Consider the following 13,698-nt stretch of genomic DNA (forward strand, 5'->3'; position numbering starts at 1 on the left):
ATTGAGAAAGTGCTTTCGACTTTGTAAATTGGCTAAAATATTGCCACAGCTATATTAGAAATGAAGGAAATTGGTTTTCTCTTCCCTGTATCATATTTCATTTAAATACAAAATTTAGAGAAAAATACCATAAGAACAAACTTTTAAAGTAGGTAAAAACTGTAGGAAAATATTTGATATATAATTTGGAAGTTTGTATAAATACAGAAGAGGAATATGTTTAATGTTTAAATATTCCTATTCAATATTGTTGAATAAATATTAAAAAATTTAAATGTTAGCTAAATGTTTTAAATATTTCACTTCTGTATTTATACAAACTTCCAAGTTATGTGTCATGTATTTTTCTATAGTTTCTACCTTTTTAAAAGTTTATTCTTATGACATTGTTTTTCATTTCATATTTATAGTTTAATATTTCAATCCAAACAAATATCTATATCTATCTATATCTATATCTGTCTATCTGTCTATGTCTATATCATCTAGAACAGTGGTTCTCAACCTGTGGGTCGGGACCCCATTTGGGGTCAAATGACCATTTCACGGGGGTCACCAAACCAAGCTGTCCGCCATTTTTTTCCCTTTTCCCTAGCTGTCCTACTCCCTCTTATTGGTGGCCACACCCACTTGGGGGTCACCACAACATGGGGAACTGTATTATGGAGTCACAGCATTAGAAAGGTTGAAAATCACTGATCTAGAAGTAATCTGTTAGGAAGTATTTTTGTCGGGTAATTAAAAAGGTAGAGCCCAAAAGTGAGCAGAATTATCTTTGATGCTATGTTCAGTTTTTTTAAAAAAACTATGTTATTTCTAATATGGATGTGCAGCACTTCAGTTCCAAAGCCAAGAAGATCTTTAGGAGCAGAGGTGTGGGCAAACAAACTGTACCTATCAGCACCTTGTTTAAAAAGCTAGGTCTTTTCTTGGACTCACTCAATGGTGTGCAAACCAGGAGAAAAAGTATGCCTGAGTTAAGGAAGTGTCGACAACAGCACACTCATGCCTGCTCCAAGATGTAGCACTTCCTTACCATCTAAATGCCACAAATACACTGAAAGAAAACCTGGATGGGCTTCAGTTCTATGCCCCTGAAGTGAGGTGCATCAGCAGGAGTAAGAGTGGCAGCTCTTCTGCTCACTCTCTTCCTCTAAAGCAGTGGTTCTCAACCTTTTTAATGCTGCGACCCTCAACCGGTCGTAAGTCGAGGACTACTCAACCGGTCGTAAGTCGAGGACTACTCAACTGGTGCAGCACCGTTTGCAGAATGGGACATTTTTTTGCGGGCTCAGCAGGGCAGAGACAGCCTGGACAATTCTTATTGGCTTTTGAAAGCCAATAGAATTAGACTCTATTCAAGAGAGTCTATTCTATTGACTTTCAAAAGCCAATAGAATAAAAGGGAGTAGCACAGCTAAGGAAAAGGGGAAAAAAATGGTGGACTGCGTTGTTTGGCAACCCCCATGAAATGGTTGTTCGACCCCAAATGGGGTCCCAACCCACAGGTTGAGAACCACTGCTCTAAAGGGATGAATATGTCTGAACTCCAAAAATCCAGACCACCGGTAGATATGGCAATAAAGAAACACAGTACATAAAACTCTAACTGATGATGATGATGTTATCCATTCAGTCCTGTGCGACTCTTGGTGATTCTATGGGCCAGGTGTCTCTACATTTTCCGATCTTGCACTACTTCTTTGCATTATTCTATTGTCTGGCTGATGTCAGAGTTGATGGTGAAAACTCTTAACTATTGGCTGCCAACTGCGCCATGCAATCAGACTTGGGGAAGGCATGGGACATGGAGTCAACACCAAAGGTGATCCTGTCAGGCCCTCTGCACTTACAAATGTTACAGTATCTGCCTTGCACCCATAACATTTTTCCACTGATCCTTATCTAATGCTGCTATCTAATGCCTGCAAGCACAGAGTGATTTTAATTCCTCATTGTGCCAAAGAATATAGCAGATTAATTAGAGCAATAAAATTATATCCAAATCCAATTTCCATTAACAAACATTGAAGACATTTGTGCTCTGCTGTGGGAAATATTCATTGGTAATGAGTAGACCTTTAAGATACTTAGCATAGTATAATATATTAGATTTATTATTAATGTACTTTGAGATTTTTGCTATAAGGAAATTTCAGCAGTAGAAAAAAGAGAAAAGGGTAACTAAGAGTGATTCAATATAAGCACAGCTGCACATATAATAAAATGCAAAAAAAAAACCAACAACAACCAAAAACAAAAAACAAAAACCACCAACCCACCTACAAATATCCCAAAGAAACAGCAGTTCAGAAATCCAGCAATATTTGCAATGTAGCAGAGATAGATTTTTCTTGGAGCAATCTTAAATGATGTACTGTAAGGGATACTTAAACTTTGATTATGTTCCAAGCATTGCATTTTGCATTTACCTTCTAAACACACTGGCCTAAAAGTATGTTTAGAAGATAAATCATTTTAGATTAAAGACCAAGATTCAATATTTATTCTGGAAACATTTGTCAGACCCAGGTTCTTCACTAGTTAAGACAAAATTTCTAATAAACCCTGATGGCATTTCTCTCTTTTGCATTATTAACAGGACTAGGCAGATACTGTTCTGGCCTCCTATCCCTATAAAATTTAGCTTTACAAAATGCACTGTTACCTAGTTCCTTGAAGAATTTTGTATATCTCGTAAAATACATGGCAGTCCAGGAAGTTTGAAATTTATCTAGAGATTCCAGAGAAGTCACATTAGTTGCTATGTTTCTGTATGCAGAGACCCTTGACTGTGATAAATTACAGCACAGGTAAATGTAAGAGAGGAATATTTCTGTTTTTTTTTCAAGTGTAAGAATTTTTATTGCCGTAAGAATATCTTTAGTCAGTTTGTTCACATATTTTTATTCCAGGACTAAAGAAGTTAGAACTATTCCTAAATTTAAATCCCAATTTGTTATTTATAAAGTGCCTACATGAACAAGCCACTCTTTGGATTTCTTTCATCCTTTCATGTCTATAAACATGTACTAATTGTGGCCTAAAGATTGGCAACTTTGCTAGACCTAGGGACAATGTTTGGTATTTTTGTAAAGAGCACAAAATACAGAAGACAGGAATGGAAAGCAGGCTAGGCTATGCCATATAGATTAAAATAGAGGGGACTTTTGAACATTGAAAGGAATTTTCTTTTGGGTGAAGGAATCATTTGAAAGATGCTTGACAAAGCTGGTCAAAATCTCAAGGAACAGTACATCAGTGACCATTCCAGAAGAAGTATCTTCTATTAGTGGGCTATACATGGTTTAGATTAGACAATGCAAGAAGGCCGTTGAAATGGCTGCAGAAGCTCTCAAAATGATACACCATCTCAGATCTTCAAGCAAGGAACTCAGTCATATCCCTAAGCAAACTACTTACTGGTTCATAAAGCCCTATAATTTATGGATTACACTACACTTTTTCTCATCCGCTTGCCAATTTTCAATAATCACACTGCTTAAATTTAACAACATATTTGAAGGAGGGTTGGGAGGTATGAATAAGGATTTGGGATCTGCTTGTAGTCCTTAGGATGCAGAGTGTACACTTCTGCTTTAATCTCCATTTAATATCTAGTTTCTCAATAAAATAAAATGCTTTCAAACAAGTTGTTTATTGTGAGATCACTCTTCCCTCTCCCTTAGGATGGATCCAGATAATCCAGGGAACACTTCTATCCTTTCTCCCACCACTTCTCTCTTCTATTTTTTTCTACAAAGGGAGCTTAATATTGGTCAACATCTTTTGACCATTAGATCATTTTGCCATTCTCACCCAATCACAATCAGTAATTGACCAAGATGTAAAAAAGCAAGGGAATCCACCAATCATAGCAACCCCCATCTGGACAGAAAACCCAGCTGGCATCACTATAAAAGTTTGAATCCAGAAAGCAGTTCCGTAAGCTAACTTCAATTCTAGCTAGTGTCAACAGAGGAGACCTAAGGCTGCTGCATGCAGTTGTCTATTGTCTAAGAGCAAGAAACAAAACTGTTATAAAGTGAGATCTAATCATAGAACCTTACTGAGATTATTGGATTTGTAAACAATTGTGGTATATGATAAATGTGAATTATGAAATTACAGATTGTTGCAATGCCTCAGTATTAATATCTATCTGTCTTTAATTGTACCCTGCTTAGAATCACTCTGTGAATAAGATAGATGATCTCTAAATTTGATATATAAATAAAAAATCTCTCTCATCTGTCTGTCTGTCTGTCTGTCTGTCTGTCTATCTATCATCTATAACCATCATCATCTATTTTGAGAGATTCACTGATTTGGAAGTTTATTTTTGCCATATGACATTCTTTCTCTTTTAACTGCTTTTTCACATGCATGGATATATGGACCAATTATTCTATAGTCTTCTATCTTCTATAAACACACCAGATCAGTCCAAAGGAAACTGGGTGTAGCCTGACTTCAGGAAAACAAAAAAAGCCAATCAAGTTAGGCCTGGGAAGATTTCTTTTTCTGTTTCCATTACTGGGAAACACATATGCAAGGAAGCAATATTTATAACAGTTGAGGAAAGAACGTTTCCTGTTGCCATCCAGAAATGCTAGCTATTTTCAGTGACCTGCAGTAAGAGGACAAATTAGATTTTAAAACTCCAATATAGAGTTGATACAGGGAGTTTTATAACCTCCAAGTCAAATTAAACATCTTTTGCAGTAGTGGGGACAGGAGGAATGGGAGGTGGTTTGAAAGAAAATGGGTTACTTGCAAGCTTTAGTGAAGTAACCCATGAAAGATTAGGATTCTTGACGTCAGCTAGAAGAAATCAAGTTTTTGTATGGAATGTGGAGAAGACATCAAGAGCAATCAGATACTAAGAAAAAGTGCATAGTTTGAGTTTCTGGAATAGAATATGCCCCTTCCTCCCTCTTGCACTAAAGGTTACCTCCGCCTCCAAAAGTTATCATTAAATTGTAAGTATCGATGTACCAGTAGGAAAGATCTAACACAAGAACGTTTGCAATCATTTTAATTAGCTTTTAAAATTAAAGTTCTAATTTTAATTACATGTACATCAGTCAAATCAAGTTTTTATTCTAACTCAATCCATGTTTTGAAGCATGTTTCTAGATGTGGCTCTCAGCTTGGATATAAATTGGGATTTATATTTCATGGCATAAGGAAAAGTGGACAATACAGTAGTAGGAGTCAAAATCAGGCCCAAAGAAGAACAAGGGTCAACATGTCAACAGGTGCTATGAACCCTTGCCACTTGGAAATAGCTGTTCATTTATAACTCACAGTTCTCCTAATATCTATTTTGAATGAATTGTTGGTCAGCATTATTGAAGATTGGAAGCCTTCTCTGCATACTTTCCAGGACCTCAACCTCTTTTTTAATCACCAGGATACGAAAAAGATATTGAGACCCTGGAAAGAGTGCAGAGAAGAGCAACAAAGATAAGAAAGGGTCTGGAGGTTAAATCATACAATGAGGGAGCTAGGTATATCTAGTCTATTGAAGAGAAGGACTGATGGACATGATAACTGTTTTCCAGTACTTGAGAGGCTGTCGTAGAGAAGAGGGGATTGACTTATTCTCCAAAACACCAGAAGGAAGAACAAGAAGCAATGGGTGGAAGTTTATTAAGGAGAAATCTAATCTAGAAGTAAGGAGAAATTTTCTGACAATGGAAAAACCTCATGGAGGTTTGAAAACTGAAGGTTTTCAAAAATATATTGGACGACCATTTGACTGGGATGGTATAAATCTCCTGCCTTGAGCAGGGAGTTAGTTTAGAAGATCTCTGCAGTTCCTTCCAGGCCTATGATTCGGTTTTTTATGTTCTAATCCCACTTGGGATTGTTATTTAGTCATGAAGTTAGACACCTAGAATCTGAGAGTTTTAATCCTGCCTTGAGCACACAGTCAGCTGAGAGACCTTGGGTCAATCCTCCATCTCAAACCGGTGAAGCAGGGAATGGTAAACCATTTCTGAAATATTCAGAAGATTAGTTTAGGCAATTGTCAGGAATCAAGACTTACTTGAAGGCACAAACACAATCAGGTATATAAAAATGTTGACGCAAAGAGCCAGAACTGAACGAAATAGAAATAGAATGAAAAACAGTTTCTTCAACAACACATCAGGAATTTGGTAACAAATTTTATTAAAATATATGAGCTTTCATGAGTTGCAGCTCACTTGGTAATTCCTCCTGACAATTCACCAACACAATTATCTATGACAAGCCAATTTTATTCCATCTTTTCTCAGTCAAAAAATGGGGAGTAAACTATGGCAGTATTTTCTCCATTTTCTTCCATTCTGAATGAGATGAATTCTTCATTTAAGCAAAGGGCAAAAAAAAAAAAAAAAAAGAGATGTGCAATGGATGTTCAATTGGTTCTTTTTTTGTACAGTATTGGGATTCCTTGCAAGTTCCTCATGATGCATATGATCCACTTGCTATAAGTAGAGTAAGACGATATGATTAATGCCCAGCCTCTATGTGGGTCAGAAATGCAGTTTACAAATAGGCTGTTAATCTATTTTATTGTTTTACGGTAATAATTTCTTCACAGTGTTAGACTTAAGAAAGTACAAGTAAGTGTAAATTCAACACAATTATTCCTGTATCATTCACGAAAGATCTTTACACACTGCATTTTATATACAGTAGTCCTCTATTTCAGAGAAGATTCTTTAACCTATATCTCTTTCTTAATGTTAGACAACCATTTCCATTTTCTCCCATCAAGCACTATCTCTGTTCTAAGTGGTGTATTGTACATCTCCACTCCTGAAGGATGCTAAATTGGGGAACGTAGCTAAAGATCATGCTAATTATTATATCCCTGATGTACAATCCTAACATGACAGACTGAGCCACAACTTTCAGTCTGCTGCCTATTTTAAACTTTCAGCCCCGAGGTTGTATTAACAAAGAACAGACTTACACTTTTAATTGCCTTGGGAGGAGCAGCTTTCTTAAAATGAAGTAGAAACAATAGAAAAGTCCATTCATACACATATGGATAAAAGTATGGTGAGGAATTCTTTCCATAATTACACAATTTGAAATCCACACGGAATTCCTACCTTCTTTTTAAAAAAGTGAACGTTGGCTTGACAGGAACCATGTTTTCAGCTATTTCCATCTTTCTGAAGTTTTATAATGGAGTGAATTTTTATTTTCTCCATTGCTGATTCCAGTGAACATTCCTTTTCTGTAAATGGTTTGGTATTTGCAGTGTACCAGAACCATTTTAACAAAATGCTACAGGAATCTGAGTTCCTGGTTCTCCTATACTGCCGTAAACTGCTGTGCACCAATAATCACCTTAACAATGTAGGCTGTATAAAATGAAAATGAGCAAATGTGCTACAATACAATGAATATTGCATGCTTTAAGCCTCCTTAAATAGAACCAGCACTAAATCACTTTTTCCAAACTGGCTATACCAAGATATAGGAGGATTAAAAATCCTAGAATTTCCACCATCGTAATCTCTCTGATTGGTCCAGTTGCAACACATCTAGACAGTGCCAGTTGGGGACTGCTGGATTCAATCAGTGTTAAAAGCTGAGAAACAGGCTGTTTTGATAAGAAGCCCTGGTAAAAGCAGTTAAAGAAAGTTTTGGAGCTTTGTGCAAGTTTCTGAGCGTTGGTGTAAAGTGATGGATACCAGCCACAGCTGACTCCAGTGCTGTCTCTGCTCTTGCTTGCTTGCTTAAAAATGCTTGAGAAAAAGATCCAGCTTCTAACAAATCTCTAGAACTTGTAGAGGAAGCTGGTTTGCAGTCATTTCTTTCCCTATCAATAATCTGGGATTGGCATTTTGATGATCGAAAGCAACTCAGTAAACTTTTAAAAGAATCATTGGAAACACTTGAAACCAAAGAACCATGAGGTATAGATAATTTATAGATACTTTTTGTGCAATCTGGGCCCCATGAACAATATGTGTTGGACATCTGTCTACTTTTTGTGCCCCTGTAGACCACCATCCCCCTCTCCCATTTGTTTAACTCTAACTCCTCCAGTTTTGAGTCAAAAACTGTTGATGATATCTCTTTGATGAAACCAAAATCTTATAAATGAATATAGGAAAAACTGTAGTGGAAATTTGGAACTGGAATTCTGTAGAGTTTTTTATTCTTTCACTTTGTAAATTACTTTCAGATACAGAGAGAAAGAGATAAACCTGAACCATAAAGTTGTTCCATACAAATATATTCTACTGTAACATAGTAGCCAGGATTTCTCTTTGAGTTATGTATGAGGAAAAAGGACTACCTGAACACATAATTTTATTTTATTTTTTGTCCCTCAGTCCAGGGAGACCTGAGCTCAACAATCAAAAATTGGCAATGAGTACTTGGTGTCAGAAACCAGGAATCAGGAGGTGGACTATTAAGGGTGCTTATTGCTGAGGTCACTACTAGTGCAAAATAAATTTAACACCCACAACTTTCTTTATATAGTCTGGTAAAAATGCAAGTTGTTCTTGTTTGAGTTGGAAAAGGAAAGATGATTTGACTGAAAAACTGACAGTGTAGAGCGAGGAATGAACTCTTTTCCTTTTATTGTCTTCCCACTGAAATTACAGACACACACAATGTAAATTATTGTAGTGAACCCACAGTTTTTCACATGAGTATGTAATTTCAAGTGCGAAAAAAGTTCATTGGGGAAAGAATTAAACCTTTCAGGGATACTTCCCATATGTACATTCACATGGAGCTAGAAATTTCATATGCCGACCCCAATCTTACTAGATTCACCTTTTTATGCAAGTATTTCCAATTTCCCAAACCTATATGCAAACTAGGAAGCATTGTATGTTGATATCTGTACGTCTCTAAAGTTGCAATGGCCTCTACAATTCAACCATATGTGCACTGAGGAGATCCAGGCACAATGCACGGTTTTTAAGAAATAGCATAAAAATGTGTATCTTTATATGGAAAATATCTACTCCAATGCATATCTTAAGGGAAACACAGAGGTGATTTAAAAAGAAAAACATAATTATGTGTGAAAATGGAATGGGATAGACTGAGGATTACATGAATAATTGAATGAAACAGATCAAAGACTTCACTCATCTCTCCCTGTAGGAGTGAATATATGGCCTATGATCTGCCTCAACAAGATCTTTGTATCAGGGAGTGTATCACTCTGCTGGGACCACATGCCTTCTGAGTGGATATGGTTTTATGGGCACAAAGTCAACGTAGGACTGATCTCCTTTAATTGGCCACTCGTCTTTCTTAACAATGGTTTTTTGAAGTGGCAGGGTTGAATCTTCTTGGCAAGAAGATGGTGGAGGGGCTTCTTCATGCCTATGATTTGAAGGAGTCCATTGATTAAACCAAGTGAAGTGCTGCTTAGATCAACGCTGCTGTCTTATTCATGTTTAGATTTTAGAAAGAGTGAAAAGAAAAATATAAATTATATATAAGCATACAATTAACAACTAAGCAGATCTACACATTAAGAATCTTAGCAGGAGCTTCTGGAAAGAAGGTTTTTGTTTTGTTTTGTTTTAATCCAGAAAATAAATGGCAGATAAACAACAATAATTATAAGAATGTAAGAGAATATTGAAACTGTTTAGGTGACTTTTTAAGAAGAGGGCTGGCTGTAGGAAAGCACACTTGCATTATTTTTCATGAAATATGTGATTTTCATTAACTGACTTGATGTCAGCAACTTCCTTCCATTCGTACATTAAAAAAAAATAACAAACCAAACCTTAGGTAAAAAAGTTATTTCTTCTTTCTTTGTAATGCTGTTTTCATATGATTTGGCATTTTCAGGGAACAGACCTCTGAGAGGGAAGATGTAGAGGATGTGAACTCCCACAACACAAAGAAAAAGAAGGTTGCTATAAAAGTTAAAAATATAACTAAAGGTAGGATGTGAGGAAAAGCCAACACCAAAGCCATAATAAATTGTTGGTGAAGCCTCCTAAGGTAAAGATGGACTGGATTTTAATACAAGCTGAAGTAATTTATGCTTCCTGAATTAACATGCGCACTGGAAAACATGCAGTTGGAAAACCTCTGAAAAAGACATTGGCATTCCTGAATAACATTAAAATTATTATTTTGCACTTAGCAGTTTTACAAATGTCCCAAGTTGCTTATTCAAGCTGAGAAGCTTTATAAAGTGAGGATAAAATTATTACCTAGGATTCTACCTATATTAGGGAAGAATTCTCTATCTAAAGGAGCAACAAGCGGAAATGTTGTCTCATCAGTTAAATTGCCCACCTGGAGGATTAATTTTCTCAATTTTTGTTTTTAATTTTGTTGGTTTCATTTTGATTTTTTTTAAAAAAGAAGTAATTTGCTTTTCTCCTTCTTTTCTCTTTATTTGGTATATATTTTGATGCATTTGTTTTTACCAATAAAGGAGAATATTTGTAGCTCAAAGTTGAAATGGAAGGTTTCCTTGGTGCTGTCTGAGCTTGATTGTTTTCTTGCAGATATTTCATTACCCAAACTAGGTAACATCATCAGTGCTAGTATGGAGTGGGGTTTGCTCCTGGTCTACTAGAATATAAACTGAGAGCACAGCCCACTCTTTACTAGCACTGAGGATGTTACCTAATCTGGGTAATGAAACGGTCTTCGAAAAAACAACAAATCCAGAGAGCAGAATGGCATTTGATTTTACAAATAATCTACTGGCATAGTAAATTGCTGGTGAAAATATATACCACAATGATCATTACAGTGTAATAAAACTCAAAGTTTCATTTTATTTTAATGTACTCTATATTTCAAAAATATGCCAGCAGATCTTTTCCCTGGATTCCTGGATCAAAGAATGTAAATTTAAAAACAACAGTGGAAATGTCTAAATGGAGGTGTCATTGACTGATATAGCACACATAAACTGCCAACAATCTAAAGCCAGCAAACATGTTGTCAAATGACATTTAAGAAATTCAGATTCAGAACTTCATCGAACCATTAAACTCACTGAGTGTTCTTGGTTTAGTCACTAATTCTCCATATAAAATCTTCCTTGTAGAGTTATTAAGTGGGTAAGGTAGTCAGGGAGGATTATACATGATGATTTTAACTCCAGGGATTTACAAATAAACAAACGAAGACAAATTCTGTGTTCCTTAGGTTAGATGTCAGTCAGCAGCAGCAACAGCAAAAGTACATAATTTCAGATGAATGTAAAGAGAAAAATAAACATTGATTTCAGCAAGTAAGTAATTGAAAACTAGAAGGGTGACCACCTCCCCTGGGAGGATCAACTGCATTTGCGAGTATCTGCCTGCCTCTCAAGGACTTCTAGAAAATTCTGTGCATATTAATGAAATTCTAATTAAATATCTCTGCTTTGGTTATTCTTTTCACTAGGTTTCATCTAGCAAAGTGACCCAAATTTTGCTCATGGAAGAAAACAAAACAGGCTTTCTTTTGTTCAACAATCAATGGTATGAGGATCTGTCTGAAGAGTTCTGAATTCATTAACATTGTGAGCTGTTCTTTTTCTTCTGGCTCTGAATATAAAAACGCACTTGTTCTTCAGACAAGTGTACATGCACATATCCATGGAGCTTCATTGACGAGCAAATGAAATGAACAAGAGGGAAAAGAGCCACTGTCATGAAAAGAAAAAGCTGAATTAAAATAATTCACAATACAATAAAACAACATATAGGAAGCCCAGCATCTGGAGAAAAAGAAAGCCAAAAGGCCAAGCCATCCATATCTTTTGGGGAAGCATTTGTTAGCCTTCTTCTATAGACAGGTGAACGAGTATTGCAAAATGACAATACGTGAACAGCAATCATTTGCAAGGAATGTAGGCTACAATCTATAAGCACCATCTATTAGCAACAATTCCTACCAAGTCAATGAAACCTGTAAGTAAACATGCGTGGGATTTTGTGATGTTTTTCTAGGCACCTTCAACTAGCAGTTGAAGTTGGCCAATTGTCTCCTTCGATGCAAAAAGAAAAACCATAAACACCCATTTTAGAAATATCGTGTTACTAATCTTTCTGCCCCAAAAAATGACATATGGGTTTATGTGTAGTACCTTCCAAGAACCTTAAGTTACTCCTTCCTAGAAAAGCTACAACTGATATTTCTGCATTACCCTTCCTCTTTTCCCTGAAGAAGAATTTGAAGGGAAGACCCATCAATTTCTCAAACAAAACTCTAAGAAAAACATTCCAGATTATTCATAGAATTGAACGATTTCACATGTTGAAGAGGGCTGAAAACATTTTATTGATTTGATAGATTATTGAAATTTCAATTGACTTCAGTTTAGTAATCATGAACCACAAACTAAGATTTGGGCCAAAGCTACACATATAAACTAATTTTGAGTTTTGCTAATGTAATACGAGAAATTCTCATTCTATGTAATGGATAAGTCAATGAAATTTTCCACACTCACAAATGAATTATGGTGTCTTGATTTTCTAGATGAAGTAATTACTAGTAAAGCCAGATTCCATTGTAGCATAAACTAGTATATATATACTCCCAGTGACATCCAAGTAGAAGAAAAAGGAGCAAAGCACACATAAAACATATAGAAACTGGTCCAATTTGTTTTGCCACATACTTACCTAAACAAACTATGGCATGCTTCTGCATTTCAGCTCAGCCTATTTATAAAAACAGTCAGCTAGGAGAGGTGGAAAAAGGAACCTAGCTGGATTTAGGTGTTATTTTTCTAAACATTTGCTCCAGTAAGCAGGCAATTTTTCAAAAGCGCATGGCCCCATTGAGATCTTAAACTGCACAGCAAAGAATTTATTAAAACAAGCTTTCTTTTAGCAAGTTCTAGATCTTTGCAGTCAGTCAGTGGAAAAGATGGAATGAGAGCGAAAAACAATATTTTCCGGGGGAAAAATCTGGATACTATAAATGGATGCTCCTTAAAGTTAAGGTCATCTGAAGCAAAATGAAAATATCAGGCTTTCAAAAAACATATGTGCTCAATGGCTTACAGCCCAGTCTTTCATGGCTATGGCTCTGTGTTAAATAACAGATACTGCTACAGATTATGATTGAGAGGCAGGCCATGCAATAAGATTTTGAAACAATTTGAAATTCGAACTCTCCTTATGGCTAAAGCAAATGCTTTCTTCTAATGAAAGAGAGTTGCATAATAGGAAATAATTATGATTAAAAAAGACATTTCTTCAACAGCAATCTAGAAACCCCCTTTGTGCTAGCAAAAAGCTGGTTTTTAAGAAGGCCCTCGACCATTATGGTCTACTTTTTAAAATGAAGATATTAATCAAACGTAAGCTTTTGACAGATGGTTGTATCTAATGCCTATGCTATAAGCCAGTGACAATTATGTCATTTCTCAGTCTGCAGAAGCTATTACTAACATTACTTTTACCATTTATTGCCAACAAGAGAAAAGAGTTTTTCACATGGTGTCGTTTTGTTGGATCAAGTGTATACAAAGCACAGATGGCTTTCTCACTCTGTCTTGCTTCACAGGAATTCAGTTTGTAAGAGATTTCATGAAAACTCAGTATTCCCCCCCCCCTTTCATGTTTGGTGGGATAAGGAAGGAATTTTGAATTTAAGAGTCACACCCACAGTGGGGCTGAACTAAAATACATTCCAGGTCCCTTCCAACTCTATGATTCTACCAATTCCTTAGTCTTGCTTATAGAAAGC

The sequence above is a fragment of the Crotalus tigris genome, unplaced genomic scaffold (assembly GCF_016545835.1).
Source record: "Crotalus tigris isolate CLP2741 ecotype Arizona unplaced genomic scaffold, ASM1654583v1 scf7180000023617.9722795, whole genome shotgun sequence".
NCBI classification, from domain to species: Eukaryota; Metazoa; Chordata; class Lepidosauria; order Squamata; family Viperidae; genus Crotalus; species Crotalus tigris.